Here is a 10445-nt window from a genome sequence, read left to right on the forward strand (position 1 = left end):
GCTAATAATGAATTGATATCCACTAGAGTAACTACAGGATGGCGTGTATGCATTGATTATAGAAAGTTGAATTCTGTCACACGTAAAGACCATTTTCCTTTACCATTTATCGATCAAATGCTTGATAGATTAGCAGATCATGAATTTTATTGCTTTCTAGATGGCTAGTCAGGATACAATCAGATCCCCATAGCACCAAAAGATCATGAGAAAACTACTTTCACTTGCCCTTTTGGCACATTTGCATATTTGAGGATGCCATTTGGATTATGTAATGCACCTACCACATTTCAACGATGCATGTTAAACATTTTTTCTGATATGGTTGAATGATTCCTTGAAGTCTTTATGGATGACTTTTCTATTTTTTGTGACTTATTTGATCAATGTTTATATTGTCTAACACTAGTTCTGCAGAGATGTATCGAGAAGAACTTAGTCTTAAATTGAGAGAAGCGTCATTTTATGGTAAAACAAGGTATTGTTTTCGGTCACATCATTTCAAGCAAAGGTATTGAGGTTGATGTTGTGCAAATTTTGTTGAACTCGCAAGCGCACGAATCTATTGTAGTATAGACTAATGGTGACGAGTGTCGATCCTACGAGGAGGTAGATTTTAATTGTGTATAGAATTAATTTTGTAAATGGGTGGTTGTATTTTATGGTGAAGGTGACTAAGATTATCCTAAAATTGGAATTGAAATGACAAGAATAAATTCTAAAATTGGAATTAAAATGACGAGAATAAATTGAAGAGAAATCTATTGAAATGACGTATTTGGGTATCTGGATCCGTATCAACATGCATCATGGGCTAAATAATCCTTATTAATGCCAATTAAATCATGAGGGGGGAATCCACACCTCATGAACCACGCTCTAATCAATATGGTGCTAAGGGCTTATCGTGCCAAATAATAATAACCTTGTACTAGGGGGCCGGTAAAACCAAGGCGGTACTAGACAAGATTAGTATTATTTGTCGACGAGAAGTCAAAACATCCACAAAAATTAGAGGGGAAGAGAAAGTAAATTTACCAAATAAAGCCCATGACACATGTTGAGACTTCACCTTCAACCCAAGCTTGAAAGAAAATTAGCCACTCATAATTGAACTAAGGGCAAAATGAGAATTTATTAAAATACGTAGAAAATACAAAATGGAGAAAGAATTACAGAAAATGGATCCCAAAAATGGATTCAGAGATATCAAATTAGGGGGGAGAGGCCTCCTTTTTATAGATACATGGAGTAAATCACGGCCATCGGATTAAAAACAGTTTGGACGCTCAGGATTGCGCCACATCATCAGTCAACAGTACGCGGTTTGACCACGTGGATGAACAGTAACACGGTTTGACCCGGGTTGAATAGTAACGAGGTTTGGTTGAAAATAATCCTGTGTGATGCATGTACCATACGCGAGATTTTTGGTCCACTGATATGCTGCCACGTCACCATCAACAGTACATAACAATTTTAGTCTAATAGGATCGTGACATCTCATCAGTCAATGCCACATCATCGGTCAATGCCACGTCATCGTCCGTCTATGTGAACAGTGTCGTGAACAGTAACGTATACAGTACCGTACACGTGAATAGTACTGTACATGTGAACAATGTCATTTTTCCTTTTATGCTCCTCTTAAGATTTTCGACCGTCCTGAGTTCAAATGTGATGTCCGTTTTGCCATCTGATCTCTCGTTTATTGTGAAATGACTATGATGCCCCTAAAATACATAAAATACTTAATTAAAATAAAACACACGGAATTAAATCAAAAGAAGGTTAAATTCATAAAAGTAAAGGTGTTAGTAAAACTTGTAGTGTAAAATGATGATTTTCTCCTTTATAAATATACATTTTCTAACACTCAACACACCCCCCAACCAGCTTATTGCTAGTCCCTAGCAAATAAAGCGAAAACAAAATTCAAAACCAAAATGATTTTATTTTATTTTATTTTATTTAGAAACACTCGTGTTTATTCAATCAGATTAATGATAGCAATCAAATAAAAGTATAAGCATTATCTCCAGTCTAAAGCAACATCACACCCACATCAACCATCCACATGAATCGGCCCAGTAGACTTTGTTATAGCTACTTTCAAGAATGACATGTCAAACCCCAAAATCTCACTGGAAGTAGTGACACTCTCACAAAGAAATTAAACCCAATAAAAATAGTCACTCCAATGAATGGTAATTGAGAGAAAATAATCAAGAAGTGATATCACATGCTCTCACCAAAATGAAAGAAATATGCCCTCAACTTAGAAATAATATGATCTCAAGTCAAATAAAAAATGCTAGTCAACCCAATTTATTTATTTATTTTTTTCATGCATCACTACATCTTTTTAACCCATATAACTAGCTTCTACTTTAGACTATAGTTCCCTAAAATCAAGAAGGACTTTTATTAGGACGTAACGTAGGTTAGGGACATGGCTAACAAAGAAAGGAAATAAGGAAAATAAAGTGAACATTTGAGAAAAATGCAGAGAATTTTTTTTTTGTGGAAGTTGCAAGGTGAATTTCACCTATTATTGTTATTTTTATTCTTTTGAAACAATAACTTTTTTTTTTGTTTTTTTTTTGCTTTTATTTGGCATAACTTCACTGAACAACATAATTATTTACATTTTCTCAAACATAAATAGGTGATGAAACTTATAAGACATCGGGTAATACTCCAAATCGGAGTGGGTCAAGATGATAAGTTGACAAAGAAAAGGCTTTTTTTTTTTTAAAGCCTCAAAAGGGTTAACAATGAATATTTAATAAAAGGGATGGCTAGAAAGGCTCAAACGGATCAAAGATGGCATTTCCATCGTCTTTTAGGGCTCTAAATAATCATCCATATCTACTAGTTAGACGGGCCTCCCAATGTAGCAAAACATTTTTTTTCTTCTTCTTTTTTCTTTTTTTTTAATTTTACCATTTTTTTAAGGGTTAACTCAAAAGAAATCTAGAGATCGTGTATAAAATAATAAAGGGAAATTTGTAACCTACCCCCAAATAAATTGACATTTTGCACCACGTCCCCAACAAATTTGACTTGTTGCACTGCGCACCCAAAAAAATTGACATTTTTGCACCACGCCCCCAATTCCGTTATTTTCTCAGTTAAGTTTAACGGCTCCGTTTAACTTTTGATTGAATGACAAAAATGCCCCTCTATGTAAAAAAACAAAATTTTTAGCTCATTTAATTTTTTAAGGTTTTTTGTTTCAATTGCAATAAAAAAAAACAATTCTTCTTACATGTTCATTGTCACCACTATTATTTTTTCTTTAATTTTTTAAAGATTTTTTTTCAATTTTAATAAAAAAAATTCTTGTTACATGTACATTTGTCACCACTATTATTTTCCTTTAATTTTTTTAAAGATCTTTATTTCAATTGCAATAAAAAAAATTTCTTGTTACACGTACATTGTCACCACTATTATTTTTTCTTTAATTTTTTAAAGATTTTTATTTCAATTTTAATAAAAAAAATTCTTGTTACATGTACATTTATCACCACTATTATTTTCCTTTAATTTTTTAAAGATTTTTATTTTAATTGTAATAAAAAAATTTCTTGTTACATGTACATTGTCACCACTATTATTTTTCCTTTAATTTTTTAAAGATTTTTATTTTAATTACAATAAAGAGAATTCCTATTAAAATTAATTTAAGGAATAAACTTCCAATTTTACCCCTCCACCGTTAAACTTAACTGAGAAAATAACGGAATTGGGGGCGTGGTGCAAAAATGTCAATTTTTTTGGGTGCGCAGTGCAACAAGTCAAATTTGTTGGGGACGCGGTGCAAAATATCAATTTATTTGGGGGTAGGTTACAAATTTCCCAATAATAAATTGCTAAGCTGTATAGAGAATGGGCAAAAGGGTTACTCTCCAAGAAAAATGATAGGCTCAAAAACTCACTTGGCACTTATTTATGACATGTTTATTCCTTCAAGCAACTCATATTTGTCTCCAACATCAACATGTAGAGTAGCAAACATAATGTAACATCACTTAAGACCAAAGATAATACAAATACGAAAATTTGAAATTAATCATGTCATCCAATATTAAAACAAATCACACAATTTTTTTTTTAAACAACATTCTACCCCCCAACCTATTCTAAACATGAAAGGAAAATATGCATGCATAAATGTGAAAATGATGCATAAAAACTAATTAAAAAAAAGTTACACTTAAAATGGTAGAAAACGAAAATGGTTTTTTTTTTTAACTTAGAAGATATGTTTCTAGAGGCACTACTCACCATATTCAGTCATCTTCGACTCAAAAATTTGAAAATATATATTTATAAGGAAAAATTAAAAAGAAGACAAAATGAACATCAAAACATAATAAAGAAAAAGAAAATGTCTGAATTTTTTTTAGTTTTTTAGTTTTTTAATTTTTTTTAAACGATGAAGATGCGTTTCTAGAGTCACTACACTCCATATTCAGCCATCTTCAACACAAAAAGTTAGCAACAGTTAGTTTCTACAACAAAAAATTAGTAAAAACTTAACCAAAATTTCACAATTGTCGATTATTCCCTCCCCCCAACCAGAACGAAATATTGTCCTCAATGTTTGAAAGGAAAGAAGTAGAGTTTAGAAGACATCACTTGGGTGGTGCAACACAAAAGAAAATATTTACAGGCGAAGAGTTAAATCTAATTTGTACTTCTTACTGCAGCTACTGTTACCATCATTATTTGGATGCTCCAATACAAAGGTCCAGGGGTCTGGCTCCGGTCTATAAGCTTGTAGCAGACCAAGTAGCTCATTAGCAGTATGAGCACAAATAAAGAGTTTTTTCGCATTAGAGGGAATGAAATAGTTTTTTATTGCATGATTAAGAAATGCGATAAAGCTATCATAAAAGTTATTGACATTTAAGAAACCGATGAGTTTCTGGTGGATGTGTAGATGGGCCCAAGATGCTAGTGTGATAAGTGCCTCTAGTGTTGCAAGATCTCCTGGAAGGAAAATAAAAGCATCAGCATGATTAAGCATTTCAGTTATTCTTTCTTGCATACCTGAGACAACTAACTCTTCTCCAGTTGGTGAGTCAGACGAACTGCCCAATGATTTTAGGACTCTGGGGATGATGCCTAACACTTGACTTCCTTTGATAAAAGCTGTTTCTGAGACTATTTTTGATAACCCTCGGTTACCTCCTCCATACACCAAGTGTAATTTTCGCGCTGCTATGCTTCGACCAAGATCTATGGCCGCCTCCACAAACTCTTTATGTTTGCCATAGTTAAATCCTGAAAGCACACAAATGTTCTTGAATTGTCTATTGGGAGTAGCTGCCATTGTGATACTTCTCAAAAACAATTTGTGAGTGCTTGACAAAAAAAAAATCACATTTAAGAATCTTGGTGACAGTGGATCACAGCTGTGAATGAGGTAACATGTCAGTGTCAAATAACGCGTGAAGCACATGGCTCGCGAGTAAAAAAGAAAACAATAAAAAGGAAAAAGCAAACAGTAATAAAATTATTAAAGACAATAATGCAAACAATAAAACAACAGTGAAATAAAATAACAGTGAAGTAAAAGGATATTTACAGGTAGTTGCGAATGTGGCTCACATCTTCCTCTGGTTTTACGTCCAGAAACGGCTTGAACGCCCTCTATAGGTCGAGGATGGGCTTCCCATCCAGTTTTCTTATAAACTGGCAAACAGGGTCGTTTATAGTTAGATTCCCAAGACTATATCGTGCATGTTCTTTCTGGAATAATGACCACAATTGGAGAATCGCTCATTGCACATATCCACTGGGATGCGTTTCAAGAGACAAAAGAATATCATCCAATGACTCCTTATTCAAGCCATCCCTAATGAATTAAATCTTATCTTCCCTGTTATCAGACACCATTCCTAAAGAACATGGGTTTTTATCGCATCTCATTTTGGCACACTTATGACAAGCAACATAATTTCTTTGAGCTCGTCGTTTTCGTGCATAATTTCCTTTACCACAACCAGGCATGTACGTAATAAATTTTGGAGGTAACTCACCTGCCAATCGTACTTTCGCCTCCATTAACCAACGGATGTCAGTAGGTATGTTATTCTTCATAAGGAATCGCATGCGTTCGGACCGAGCTTTATAGATTGTAAGGAGGGCATTCTGAGGAAGTGAAGGGAATCGCTTGTGAAGCTTCGCTAGAATCTCATTTCTGTCCATACTTTCGCCTCAGAATGTCAGTTGTTATGGGAAACTGAAGTAAGCGACTTGATTGTCACGGAGTACCGTTATCCGCCACTTCACCGGGGTAACAAACTAAAGCACACAAACAGAAAAATAAATTAAAACACACAAAGAAAATTAAAATCGTCCTCTTATTGAATTTACCTCAAGCTCCAACTGGATGTCGTAAACACTTCTCTCAATGTCTCTGAGTTGGCTTTCTAAACCCTCATAATAGGCTACTAACTCTGGTGGTTATAGAGCCCAAATACGATGTGTTTTACAAAATTGAATCTGCCTTATGAGATGAGTTTTGACACGTTGAAGTGGTTTAAGAATGTTTAGGAGGAACGGTCTAAGTAAGGTACTCATGATTAAAAATGATAAGAGAAAACTTAATAGTTAAACAAACACACTTATGCAAAAATAATTTCAATTAGCAAAAGAATAATATAAAGAAAGAAAAAAAAATAAAATCACCAAGAAAAAAAAATCAATTCAAATTTGGTGGGTTACTCAAATTTATTTCGGTGTCTTCTCCATGTGGTTGGTACTCTAGATATGGCTTTAATCTTTGACCATTAACTTTAAACATGACATCGTTCTTTGGGTCCTTAATTTCAATTGCCCCATGTGGAAAAACAGTATGAACAATAAATGGACCAGACCATCGAGAGCGTAACTTACCTAGGAATAGGTGCAAGCGAAAATTGAATAAAAGCACTTTCTGACCTGGAGTGAACGATTTTCTCATAATTTGCTTGTCATGGAAGACTTTCATCCGTTGCTTGTAAATCTTGGCATTTTCGTATGCGTCATTGCGAATTTCTTCAAGTTCTGCTCAAGTTCCACAGGTAGGTGGCAAGCTTTTCCATACACTAGCCTGTAGGGTGACATCCCAATCGGGGTCTTGAAAGCCGTTCTATATGCCCATAATGCATCATCAAGTCTTAATGACCAATCTTTTCTGTCTGGCCTCACAATCTTTTCTAATATGTGCTTTATTTCTCGATTGGAGATCTCAACTTGGCCATTGGTTTGCGGATGATACGGGGTCGCCACTTTGTGTGTGATTGAATACTTTGTCAAAAGAGCCTTGAAGGTTTTGTTACAAAAGTGGGCACCACCATTACTGATTATTGCTCGAGGGAATCCAAAGCGTGAAACAATGTTGCTTTTCAAAAATCCTATCACCACCTTGTGATAATTGGTTCTGCATGGAATTGCTTCTACCCATTTTGAGACGTAGTCAACAGCAACCAATATGTATTGATGGCCAAAAGAAGGGGGAAAGGGTCCCATAAAGTCGATACCCCATACGTAAAAAATCTCAACCACTAAAATTGGATTTAGTGGCATCATGTTCCTTCGTGTAATGCTCCCCATTCGTTGACACCTATCACATGAAGAACAGAAAGTGTAAGCATCTCGAAATATAGTTGGCCAATAAAAACCACATTGTAAAACTTTAGTTGCTGTTTTCTTAGCACTGAAATGGCCTCCACAAGCTTGTTCATGGCAGAATGAAAGGATATTCTGAATTTCACTTTCTGGGACACATCATCTAACAATTTGGTCTGCACAATACTTGAACAAATATGGGTCATCCCAAAAGAAATTCTTTATTTTCGCAAAGAATTTAGCCTTGCCTTGCTTGGTCCAATGCTTTGAAAATTGACCTGTAACAAGATAATTAACTATATCAGCATACCAAGGTAATACTTCCGCACTCATTAATTGTTCATCTGGAAATGACTCATTCAATATTAATGGCTCTGTAATTGTGTCAAAATGGAGACGAGAGAGATGGTCCGCCACAACATTTTCTATGCCTTTCTTATCCTTGAATTCCAAGTCAAATTCCTGCAAAAGTAACACCCAACGAATTAGTCTAGCTTTTGCATCTTTCTTTGTGAGAAGATATTTAAAAGCAGCATGATCTGTGAATATAATTATTTTACAACCAATGAGATAAAATCGAAATTTCTCTAAAGTAAACACTACTGCTAGGATTTCTTTTTCAGTAGTTGAATAGTTCAACTGTGCATCATTCAATGTCATACTAGCATAGTAAATAACATGGGGAGTTGGGTGTAATTCTCCAAGTCCAAGTTTCAAAAATATTGAGTAAGGTAACAAATTTACACTAGCACCTACATCCAACAAAGCATTCTCAATTGTGTGGTTCCTTATGCTACATGAGATAGTGGGGGAGCCTGGGTCTTTGTATTTTAGAGGAATTTTGTATTGGAGGATAGAACTAACGTTTTCTGTTAAAAATACCTTCTTTTGAACGTGAATGTTTCTCTTTTTAGTGCAAAGGTCTTTAAGAAACTTGGCATAAGATGGAACTTACCTTATAGCATCAAGTAAAGGGATGTTAACACTTACTTGTTTGAAGATTTTGAGAATCTCACCTGTGGATTTTGCCTTCTTTCCTTTAGCTAACCTCTAAGGAAATGGAGCTTTAGGAACGTATTCTCATGGGTTGGTTTCTTTTTTCTCTTCGGGTGATGAGTCTTCAACATTCACAGGTACAATTTGATTTTCTTTTGTCACCGGCATCTCCACTTTGTTGTCGACTTCTTTTCCTTTTCGCAAGGTCATGACTGCTTTGACCTCTCCATGCTGCTGTGGTGAACTAGTACTTGCTTCATGTACTCCTTTAGGATTAGGCACTGGTTGACTTGGAAACTTGCCTTTCTCAACAGTCATTGCCAAGGTCTGAACTGAAGAAGCAAGTTGTCCCACCATCTTCTCAAGGCTTGAAACTGATTGGGCTTGTGAATTGAAGCCTACTCTCAACTCATTTCGTAGTCCATCAATGGTGCGGTTCTGTTGCTCAATCGTGGAGTGAGTAACATTCTTGAAATTCTGGAATGCATCCTCACATGGTCTGGGTTGAGAGTAGTTTTGGTTCTGATTGAATGGTCTAAATGGTGGCTGAGAGGCTTGAGGAATTTGAGAAATTTGTTGCATTGGTGGAGCTGGAGCTACTGGTCCATTCTGTTGGAATCCTTGAGACTATGAAAAATTAGGGTGATCTCTCCATCCAGGATTATATGTGTTGGAGTATGGGTTGTAATTTGATGGCTTTCTCATTACACCTATGACATTGGCTTGATCTGGATATGAGTCAGGGTCATGTTGCTCTGTTGATTTAGCAGTCGATAACGATGCTATTTGTCGAGAGATGCCTTCAATTATTGCTTTGACTTCTTTAATTTCTAAACTTGACTCGCCAATGTGAACCTCATTTACTCCTTTAATTCTTCTAGTGTTCCTGAGTGATCGACTCCGTTGTTGGGAATTATCTGCTTGTCGCTGGAAGAATTCCCAAATCTCTGATACACTTTTTGACATTAGCTCTCCTCCACTTGTTGCCATTAGCTATTCTTGCACATTTAGTAGTAATCCTTACAAAAAGTATTGGCATTGGTACCATTTCTCGTACCCATGATGTGGATACTTCAAGAGTAGCCCATTGAATCGCTCCCATGTTTCGAAAAATTACTCGTCTTCTCTCTGCGTAAACTCTGAAATTTCCCTGCGAATAGCATTGGTTTTATGCACTGGGAAATATTTATTCAAAAATTTAGTTACCATTTGTTCTCATGATGCAATGCTATTAGCAAGTAAAGTATTTAACCATGAACGAACTCTATCCTTTTAAAAAAATGAGAATAATATGAGTTTAACATCATCGTCTGAAAAATTTTCATATTTAAAAGTTTGACAAATGGCATGAAAATCATTCAGATGATTATATGGGTCCTCATTTTCTAGGCCATAAAATGTGGGGAGACAATTTAGCACACTAGGTTTTAGTTCAAAACTCCTAGCAGCTACATTTAGGTATCTTATGCAGGATGTACTCAAATTAGTTAAGGGACTAAAATAGTCTTTAAATTTCCTCTCCTGTGGTGCTTGTAAATCCATTTTATTTTTAACGTGTTTGTGTGTGCGAAGTGTTTTTTATAATTCAAGGTCTATAGGTTCAAGATTAGGAAATAATGACCTACGACCATGCATGCAAGGAACAAAAAATAAATGGGAACAAAACAAATAAAAATAAAGAAGAAGGAGAAATTACAATACTAACCTTATCACGCTGTTAAAACCTTACTATAAAAATACACAAAAAAAATACGTGAAATAAATTAACTAAGAATAAATTAATAAGATAAAAAAAATTACAAAGAAAAATAAATTGAAAAGAA

At 35.0% G+C, this 10445-nt stretch overlaps 1 non-coding gene across 1 annotated transcript; it reads left to right on the forward strand.

Annotated features, from left to right (window-relative positions):
* The first annotated feature begins 9676 nt into the window (after positions 1 to 9676).
* On the forward strand, positions 9677 to 9780 carry LOC127898992 (small nucleolar RNA R71). Its single transcript, XR_008050760.1, has one exon. It is a non-coding gene; the product is annotated as a small nucleolar RNA R71 (small nucleolar RNA).
* Positions 9781 to 10445: the final 665 nt, after the last annotated feature.

The sequence above is a fragment of the Citrus sinensis genome, chromosome 7 (assembly GCF_022201045.2).
Source record: "Citrus sinensis cultivar Valencia sweet orange chromosome 7, DVS_A1.0, whole genome shotgun sequence".
Lineage (NCBI taxonomy): Eukaryota > Viridiplantae > Streptophyta > Magnoliopsida > Sapindales > Rutaceae > Citrus > Citrus sinensis.